Genomic DNA, 9,955 nt, shown 5'->3' on the forward strand with positions numbered 1-9,955 from the left:
GTAGATAGATAGATAGATGATAGCATGTGCTACCGGAACCTATTTTTACTAAATTATTGCTGTCCCTTCTCTGATTCATTTCTTCACTCTCTTACCAGTCTTTTTTGACACCTCCCAAATAATCTACTTGTATTCAAATCCTTGTCTGAGGTTCTGCTTTCAGAAAGCTCAATCTGAGACAGTCACACTGTCAGTGAGTGATGGATCTGAGATTTGGAAACAGGTCTTTCTGATTCCAGATTAATACATTTTGCTGCCATTAACACACACTTAAAGAGGAAGACTTTATCACACCATTATCAACCTATGACAGATCAAGCTATCAAAAAATTTTTTTGAATTTATAATGTTAAATTGGCATATATTGGAATATTACCTCTGCCTTACTAATAAAACAGCTTCTTTTTAAGCATTTTACTGAAAAATCCTTAATACATTCTGTTATTTCTCTTAATATAGTATAATAACAAAAGAAGTTAATAACAAATGTTTAAATAAATACAAACAAAATAAACTTCTCTAAACCCTTGGGATTTAAAAATACCTCTCAAATAATGATAAAGTCAAGGTAGAAATAAAAAGTATAACAGTAAATAATTATATACATAAACATTTATAGGATATAGCTAAAGCTATACTTCTTTTCATAGTGAAAGAAAGAAAGTGAAGTCACTCAGTCATGTCCGACTCTTTGCAACCCCGTGGACTGTAGCCTACCAGGCTCCTCTGTCCATGGGATTTTCCAGGCAAGAACACTGGAGTGGGTTGCCATTTTCTTCTCCAGGAGATCTTTCCAAGCCAGGGATTGAACCCAGGTCTTCAGCATTGTAGACGCTTTACCATCTGAGTCACCAAGGAAGTCCTCTTTTTATAGTATGTACCCTCAAATATTTGGTACTATTTTAAAAGAAAGTAAGAAAATAAAGTTTTTCAACTCAAACTAAGGGGGAAAATGACAAAACATAACTCAAGCAAGGGAAGGAGATAATCAAGATAAATAACTACATAAATAAATTTAAAAATAGAAAAGCAAAATTGATAGATGATACCAAGAACTGGTTCTTTGAAAATTTAATAAAACAAACAAATCTCTGGATAAGCTAATCAATAAAAACAGAAAGTAAAATCAAAAATAAATACATTTAGTAATGAAAGATGATAGAGGAATAGATACAGAAAAGATTTTAAAATTATAAGTGAAAAATTCACCAGGTATGTAAATAGATTAGCAAATCTCAATGAAATGGGCAGTTCTGGCTGGGGCAAGAATGGGTGAGGGACAACAAATTGACTCAAGAAGAAGTAAGTTAATTTTTAATTATCCTCCATAAAAATTCTGGATCCATGTAATTTTATAGGTAAGCTCTTATAAACTTTCAAAGAGCAGAAAATCCGAGCCCCTATAAGCCATTCTATTATATGAAAAAAAGGAATTGCCCAATTTAGTTATCTTAACTGTGATATCAAACTCTACGACTCTGTGTGTGACGAAACAGTACACACACAGACATACATATTCGCTCAAATATAGGTGTGCAGAGAAACATTAACACAACGGTCTGCTTACAAGACTGATCCTTGCCTAGCATCCAGGAACCTGGAATTCTGGAGGTTCCCATCTGCCTGATTGATAAGAGTGGGTTACAGTGCCTAAACTGTTTATACAAATAGTATGTTTTATGTGGAACACAAACTTTCTCTCTGGCAGTCTGGAATTTTGGCACGTGCCAAGCAGAGGCTGCCTTTGTGATCAGCCTCTGACGAAAACCTTAGACACTGAATCTAATGAGCTTCCCTGCTGGACAACATTTCACATGTGTTGTGATACTTGTTGCTGGAGGAATTGAGTACAACCCACATGACTCCACCAGGAGATGACTCTTAAAAGTGTGTGCCTGGTTTCCCCAGAACTCCATCCCGTACACATTTCCCTTTGCTGATGTTACTCTATATTCTTTCACTGTAATAAATCATAGCATGAATGTAACCACACACACACACACCCACACACACACACACACACACACACACACATGGTGAGACTTATGAGTCCTCACCAATTAACAGACCTGAGGATGGTCAACCCAATAGGCAACAGCCCTTATAAACAGATGTTAACAATTCTAAGGTGCTACCAAACATTAAAATAATTTTCCAAAGTCAAGTTTTAGTTTCATAAAATAAGTATTAAAAATCCAGAGAAAGAAAAAAATCTAGTAATATAACAGCTCATCTCAATGTAGAAGTTTTCAAACATATGAAGTCAGAAAAGACCTTCAGTAAAATTTATCATTAAATCCAAACAAGTATTTTCAACTAAAAATAAAAGGGTATTTTATTGAGAGTTTCCTTTATCCTGAATATAATGAAACATATCCTCAAACATTCACCATCAAAATACAAAACAGTGAAACAGTTCTGAAAGCCATCCTCATTTAAAATTGAGGCCAAAATAAGAATTTCCACCATAGCCACTTTAATTAACATTGTGTAGAAATTCCATGATACAATAAAATATGAATACTAATAAGAAGTATTAGCATTTTTAAAAGGAGGAGAAACATACTTTTACCTAGAATATCTAACATTTCGACAAATTATCTGAAATATCAGACAAAATATTTTAAGAGGTAATTAGCTTTACTTTGTACAATTTATCAGTAATTAAAAATACAGAACAAGGAAATAAACCATGCACAAAAGCCACAAAAACTATAAATGACTCTTAAAAGCAAGATGAGTGACCCATAAGAAGTAAATTCAAAATTCTCTTGAACACGTAAAAAACTTGAGGTATTTCTTGGGTGAGGATACTGAATAAGTATTAAGCTACCAAATCTTGAGTTAATTTATAGTTTTCATATAATGAGAGACTGAACATACAAACAAATAATGGCCAGACTCTGTGCAAAAACAGAGCTCTGATTCACAATATGCCTGCTAAGGAAACCGACTCCTATCTACAAAAACAGCCCAGGAAGCCAGCTTACTACAAATCAGAGCTGTAGGAAACCAGACTATTATCCAGTAACAATCCAAAAAGCTAATAATTTCTGTAACAATTAGCCCAAAATGGCCCAGACTTGATAATGATAACTAACAGCTTCCCTAATTGTCGTCCCCACTTACAATTTAGGACCAACCAGAGAAAGCCAGATATGCGCCCTAACACAGGAGGACCCTCTTCTAGTGCATCCATCTTCACCTTCCCCATGCCAACAGCTTCAATCAGGGCAACCTGAAGCCTTTCTCTTTTTCCACTATAAAGTTTTCATACTCCTCTCCCTGCCTTTGAGTGTCTGCCAAAATGTAAGTGATGATCGCTGATTCCCATGCTATAAAAAACTCTGAATAAATAGCCTCTATTTGTTCTCATTTGTTTGGTCTTTCTATTTCCACAATAATATCAAATTCCAAAAAGACTTATTTTTTTAACCTTGGCAAAATAATTCTAAAGTTCATCTCTGAGGATGAACATCTGAGAATAATCAAGAACATTTTTTAAAAATCAAAGTAATGAGAGGATACTAGCCCTACTGTATTTTAAAATAGTTAATGAAACAGCACACATACTTAGCCTTGTATGTAAATTTTAAGTACCTAATAAAAGAATCATCACAAATTAGTAGAGAAATGAAGATTCATTCAGTCAATAAAGCTGTGAAAATCTCTCCACACAGGGGAGAAAGTTCATTTAAAAACATTATTTCAGAAATATTTCAAGGTAAATTTTAGATAAATTAAAAAGTTAAATATAAGAAGTTAAATGATTAAAACAAATCCATAAGAACATATAGTTGAACAGTATCTAAACTCCAACTGTCTACAAGGAATGAAAAAATAAAAGGAAACAATCAATAGATTTATAATTCATGAATTTAAAAATAAATAAGACAAAAACATTTACAGTAAATACCATGCAAAAATTACGAATTTTATATGTGTGTGTATGCAATGTATTGGTGAATCAAACAACAAATAAATGGGAAAAGTACATGGAAGAGTCACAAGCAAAAATAGGATGGCAAGCCGACAAGGAAAAACAGGCAACAATTCAAGTCATGAGCTGAAGCTCTCTTAGCTCTAAAATTAGCCATTTTCTTAAAAATAGGATTACCCAGTGCTGATGAGGTAGAGTGAAAAGGAAACTCACTGCTGGGTGGATTGTAAGTGGTATAATCTTTTTCAAAAGTGTTTTGGCAACGCAAACGAACAGCTTGAAAAATATTCCTATCAGTCAAGCCATCCAGTCTAAAAACAGGAAAAAAGAATCATGCACAGAGATGCTGAATTCAGTACTATTTATAATAACAAAGAGGATGGTAACAACTGAAATGCTTCAGAATGGGAGACTGGATAAGTAAATCATGGTGCATTCGAAAGAAAATATTGTTCACTTATTTTAAATGCTTATAAAGAGCTTTTGGTCATATGGGTAATTGCTTATGTCAAATATTAAGCCAAAAAGCAAAAAATGTATTCATATGTTCAGTCCCATATGATCTCAATTATGTAAACAATTTAATAAATATATATGTTATACCTGCATATACATATATGTATGTATGTATGCCAACATGTAGCTTGATTGTCTCAGAATGGTAGAATTATAGGAGACTTATTTTATTCTTTCTACTTTTCACCACTTTTTTCAATTTTCTGATTGAAGAAAGGTGGGAGGAGACTTTGTTTAAAAAAAAATTTGAAAAATAGGTTTTCCAAGTTTCTCATACCAAGATTAGAAGGTTTGTTGCTTTTTTTTTTTTTTCAGAAAAGGGACTTAGAAAATGATATGTTGGTGCCTGGGATAAAGGTTTACCTAATTGAATACTGCTGAGGAGGAGGGTCTCCAAAGGTAGCTATATCCCCACCCCACCCTATTCAGACCAAGGTGATATAATTACCTTGGAAGAGTCCCCCACAACCTTCCAGAAACTTCTAGCTCTTCCCATGTGCAGCCAAAGGTGAACTATTAATCCTAGAAGCACCGAAATCTAAAACAGTTGTGAGAAGTTCTCAAGTTCTCATTTTTTTCCCTGACTTTTTGAAACCAATTACATGGGGTTCCATCCCTGATTTGCAACTATAAAGACTTTTTAAACCCTCTGGTTTTTGCCACATGCTGTAGAAATCAATAGGAAAGTGATAGTCTGTAATATGATTTCGCCAGGGCAAAAAAAAAAAACAAGCAATGCCACCTAACTCAGAACAAGGGATGTTTCCAATCAATAATAACTTTGGCATTCTCCTAAATCTTTTTTACAGTTGTTCTTGTCCTGCCCTGGAATACGTATTTGGTTCATAGTCCGTGGGAGGCATGCAACAAGTTTTAATCATAATATAACCAATAGGAACTGCTCTACAAGTATCAAGTGCAGTCCTCTGTTGTTTTTCTAATCAGTTCCTCAGTTCCCCACATACCTTATTAGCCATGGGGGTGGCTAATAATGGGGGCTGGGGGGAGGGTCTCTCTTTTGAAACTCCTCTCACCCTTTGATAATCCAAACTGGCTGAAAGCATTCCTCCAAGATGGCGACTCCTATACCAGGGACCACCACTTTCTGGCAGCATCACCCCGTTCCTCAGGGCTCCGCTCCTCTGAAGGAACATCTGTGTTGGTGCTCAAGGTTTAGCTCTCAGTGTTTTCCTTCAGTAACATGGCGACATAAAGCTAACACTTGAGTCCAGAGAGCAGAGTCCCAGCATTCCTTTGCTCCCCTAAGATCCATGATTGGAGGTCCAGGCTTGGCCTTCTGAACCCCCAAAATACAAAGAACCTAACTAGACAACATCTCCCCCAAGCAAAGGGCTGCTCTTCTATCTCTTAAAGTGGGCTCCCAGGACCTCCCTCCTAACTCTCTGAGGCCTTCTATGTGATTCCAGGTACCCACATATCACCTGCTCTCCAGAGGGCTCCCTTCATGTTTTTTGGCAGAAGAGAAGAGAAAATACACAAAAGTACCTCTGGTCCAACAGAAGTCCTTCCATTTCTACAGGACTTTCCATCTCTAGTCATAACTGCTATCGTATTTTCATTCTGCAGTTTAGGAATTTGAAGCTGAAAGACTGGTCTGAGGCCACACAGCTAAGCTTCCTTTTATAGTTTTCTTTCTTCCTGTCTAAGCCCTTACCTCTTACTTCTTCTCTCTCTTCTCTCCCTATCATCTTTCTCTTCTCTGTCTGCTTATTCATCAGCAATAGTCACTGAGAACAAATACTGATCCAACATGGTACTTGGATGCAAATGTGAAGGAATAAGATTTTCATTCACGCTCTCAAAAAGTTTGTAGTCTAGTTATAAAGAGAAGATTGGCAAAAGACATGAAACAATTGGATGCTAATTTTATTTCTACTTCTCATTTTTCTCCACCACAAATCCCACACTTTCCCTTGTCTCTTCCACTATTAAAAAAAAAAAAAAAGTTAGTTGGCTCTTACAGAAAGGCTGAAATACAACTTCAGTTTAAAGGACAATAATCAAATAAACATCTACGTACTTTCCATTCTTCTTAAGCAAAACAAACATTTCCAGTCAATGGTTGCCTCTTAGAAGGTGAGATAATTGATTTTTGCAAATGTTTCAGAATGGACAAACTTTGGAAAACTGAGCATTCTTCCAATTAGAGAAGAAGTGAAAAAATAAAAAGTACAGTCAAACATATGCTTTCTGTGGGCAGCCTTTCAGTTCAGAGTCAGAGTATGACCAACAGCCAAGACCTGCAGGGTCTTGACTGTAACATACTAGAGAAGACCCGTAGAATGAAGGTTGATCAAGGAAAAAGATAATAACCATGAAAGTCCATAACACGCAAGCTTCATTGGTAGGTACCTGGACAGGGCTGCATGAGAAGGGACGTCCCTCAGAGCATGAGACCATCCACAGGAGACTGCTACTCAGAAGGGGAGGGGGTACCGAAATTTTGGGAGAGAGGAAACCAGAGAGGGGGCTTATAAGTCTCGGTGATATCTAGGTATAGCAGAATGTCAGGGAGTCTCTACGTTGAACTCCAGAGGGCCCTCACAACTTGGGGTCCTATAACCACAAGTCTCCAGCTCATGAATGGCCAGCAATTGTGATACGAAGTTTCTTATGGTATGCAAAACAGGCAGACCCTAAGTGACTAAAAATGTGCTTGTTGGGACTATTTTTTTTAATAACTGGATAATAGAAATTTGAGTTTGGTAAAGGTAGGCTTTTAAGCTAACGGGTCTCAGTGTGCAGTAAACAAATAGACAATTTAGGAGCCAATATCCAGAGCCATCTTTGGCCCATTATATAACACATGCTTATCTATTCAGTACAGTGGTATCTATCATCTTCCTTGGAAGAGACGCCCATTGTCCACCCATGGTTGCTGCCTCCGTGCTAACTCCTTCTCCACACCCACTGCCAATCTAACTTTCAGCCATGGGGTGACACTGGGCAAGGCAGGAATTCTTACTGAAGGAGGCCCTTGGGCAGACCCTGAGCCTGAAGGCCAGCAATGGCAGCAGCTCTGCATGTCAGCCCCAAGGACACCTCGGATGTGCTAGGCAGAGAGGACAGGAATCTTTACTTCTCTGACCATCAGGGTTTGCTGAACCCAGGGATCTCTAAGAGTCAAACCTGGACTCATCCTGTCTGTTTCTACACACGCATGTGCACACAAACATACACCCATACCCATAGGTAGATTCTCATTATAAAACACAGACAAAAAAAGTAAGCTAAACATCTGAAAGTGAAAGTCGCTCAGTCACGTCTGACTCTTTGTGACCCCATGGACTGCAACCTGCCAGACTCCTCTGTCCATGGAATTCTCCAGGTAAGAACACTGGATTGGGTTCCTTTCTCCAGGGGATCTTCCTGCAGTCTCCCACACTGCAGGCAGATTCTTTACCGTCTGAGCCACCAGCGAAGCCCAAACATCTGAAAACTAATGTTTAACTGTGAGATGCTCCTCATCTTACCCAAGGTCAAAATATAGAAATAATGGTAAAATTTCCCAAAAGCTTCTGTTGATATAGAACCTTTATATCTGATGCTATCTGATGCTAATTGGTAAAAAAAAAAAGAAAAAAACTCAGTGATAAAATATCTAACAGACTGTTTAATAATCAACGTATTTTCAAAAGAATATTTCTCTTGGCAGAATCAGATGCAAAGATATTTTCAAAAATTAAGAAGTATCAAGTTGGCCAGTAGCCCCAAGAGTATTCCTACAATGTGTTTACAAGGACTTGTGCATCTAATGGACTCTCCACAGCATTCCTTGGAAGATAGCTGCAGGTTTTGCAGGCAATATTCTCAGGCAATTTTGCAGGCTTATTCTGATGATAGCATGAAAACAGCCAACCCCAAAGAAAAGCTGGACCTCCAGGGTTAAAACCATTCCCCTGCACAAAGTGAACTAGAGAACTGAGGTGATTATCTGCGTAATTTCATCTCTCACCTCTCCTACTTCATCTTAGCTCAAGAAAAGCTTCAGAGAGCTGAGACAAAATGTTTTCTGTTTGTTTTTACTTCTGTTTTTCACATTCACCTAATTATCCAGATAAATACATTATCTGCCCCTTCACTCAGGGAAGGGCAGAGGATCAAGCAACATGTTCATATCTTTATCATCTACTGGGGGAAAAACCATCTGCAGCCCAGCACCCAGGCAGTGTGACACATTTTTGTCAGTTTTCTTTTTCCCAGTGGGTGAAATTTAACCAATACTTTGTTAGTGAAGGTCTAGTCATTCCCCAGAGGAAAATTACAGGAGTGAAGATATAACCTCTGCCATGCCACAGGGGAGCTTAAAAGGATAGATTTCTAGGTCTAGCCACCAATTTGAAATTAGGTATTAGAAGGAATAGGTTTGTTGCTATGGATTTAAGGGGCAGAAGGGCCAACAATCACTTACAGTTCTCAAAAATAACAGCGAGCAAGAATATTTCCATCCTATTACAGTCCCAAAGAAGGATCACAAAATAAAAACTCCCTGTAGGACAAAAGTGAAGTGACGATGGCCACAAATACTAATGACATTAACTTTTCATTATTGAGATTCACACACTCACTTCATTACCAAAGCACCCTCCAGTAAAGCATACATAACTGGCCATCACTCTGTCAATTTCATCTCACGACTATTTCCCCTGACAGCTTCTTCCAGTGTATTTCAACCAGCTGTAAAATCTGCCTTCTCCTTCTTTCCTCCCTTTAAAGGAAAAGGCTGCCAGAGGATTCTGGTGCATTAGGACAGACTTTATTAAACAACTTAATCCATCTCTGCCTGCCTAGCAGGGCCTGGGGAGTCCTAATTAATCAATAAGCATTTATTGAGTGTTCCAATGTGCATAATAGTCCTGAGTCAGGCGCTGTGGAGCCTTCAAGATCTAGTTAGGAAAATGGAGCACATTGCCTCCTAGAGGGTTTCCTGACAGTGTGAGTTAGTACGTGGGGAAAAGGATGGAACATTTGTTGTACCCAACACCTCCTGGGTAAAAACACAGTGTTACATGCCCAATATACATTATTAGTGTTAGTCGCTCAGTTATGTCTGACTCTTAGCGACCCCATGGACTGTGGCCTGCCAGGCTCCTCTGTCCATGGATTCTCCAGGCAAGAATACTGGGAGTAGGTAGCCAATCCTATCTCCAGGGGATCTTCCTAACCCAGGAATTGAACCTGGGTCTCCTGCCTTGCAGGCAGATTCTTTCACTTAATCTATATTTGTTTGCTAGGGCTTCCATAAGAAAATACCAAAGACTAGGTGGCTTAAACAACAGAAATGTATTTCTTCACACTTCTGCAGGCTAGAAGTTCAAGATCAAGGTATCAGCTGAGTTGGGTTTTATTCTGAGGCTTCCCTCCTTGGCTTTCAGGTGGCTGTCACCTCCCTCTGTTTCACCTGGTCCTTCCTCTGTGCACACTGATTGTCTGTGGTCAAATACCCTCTTCTTATAGGGACACCAGTCCTGTTGGATT

The 9,955-nt window shown here is 38.1% G+C and overlaps 1 long non-coding RNA gene across 1 annotated transcript in view; it reads right to left on the reverse strand.

Moving 5' to 3' along the window:
• Positions 1-3,204, reverse strand: part of LOC122698922 — a 92,495-nt gene extending 89,291 nt beyond the window's left edge. Inside the window, exon 1 of the long non-coding RNA XR_006342455.1 lies at positions 3,130-3,204. This is a non-coding gene — a long non-coding RNA (uncharacterized LOC122698922). The remainder of the gene's footprint in view (positions 1-3,129) is intronic.
• Positions 3,205-9,955: the final 6,751 nt, after the last annotated feature.

The sequence above is a fragment of the Cervus elaphus genome, chromosome 8, assembly GCF_910594005.1.
Source record: "Cervus elaphus chromosome 8, mCerEla1.1, whole genome shotgun sequence".
In the NCBI taxonomy this organism is placed as follows: Eukaryota; Metazoa; Chordata; class Mammalia; order Artiodactyla; family Cervidae; genus Cervus; species Cervus elaphus.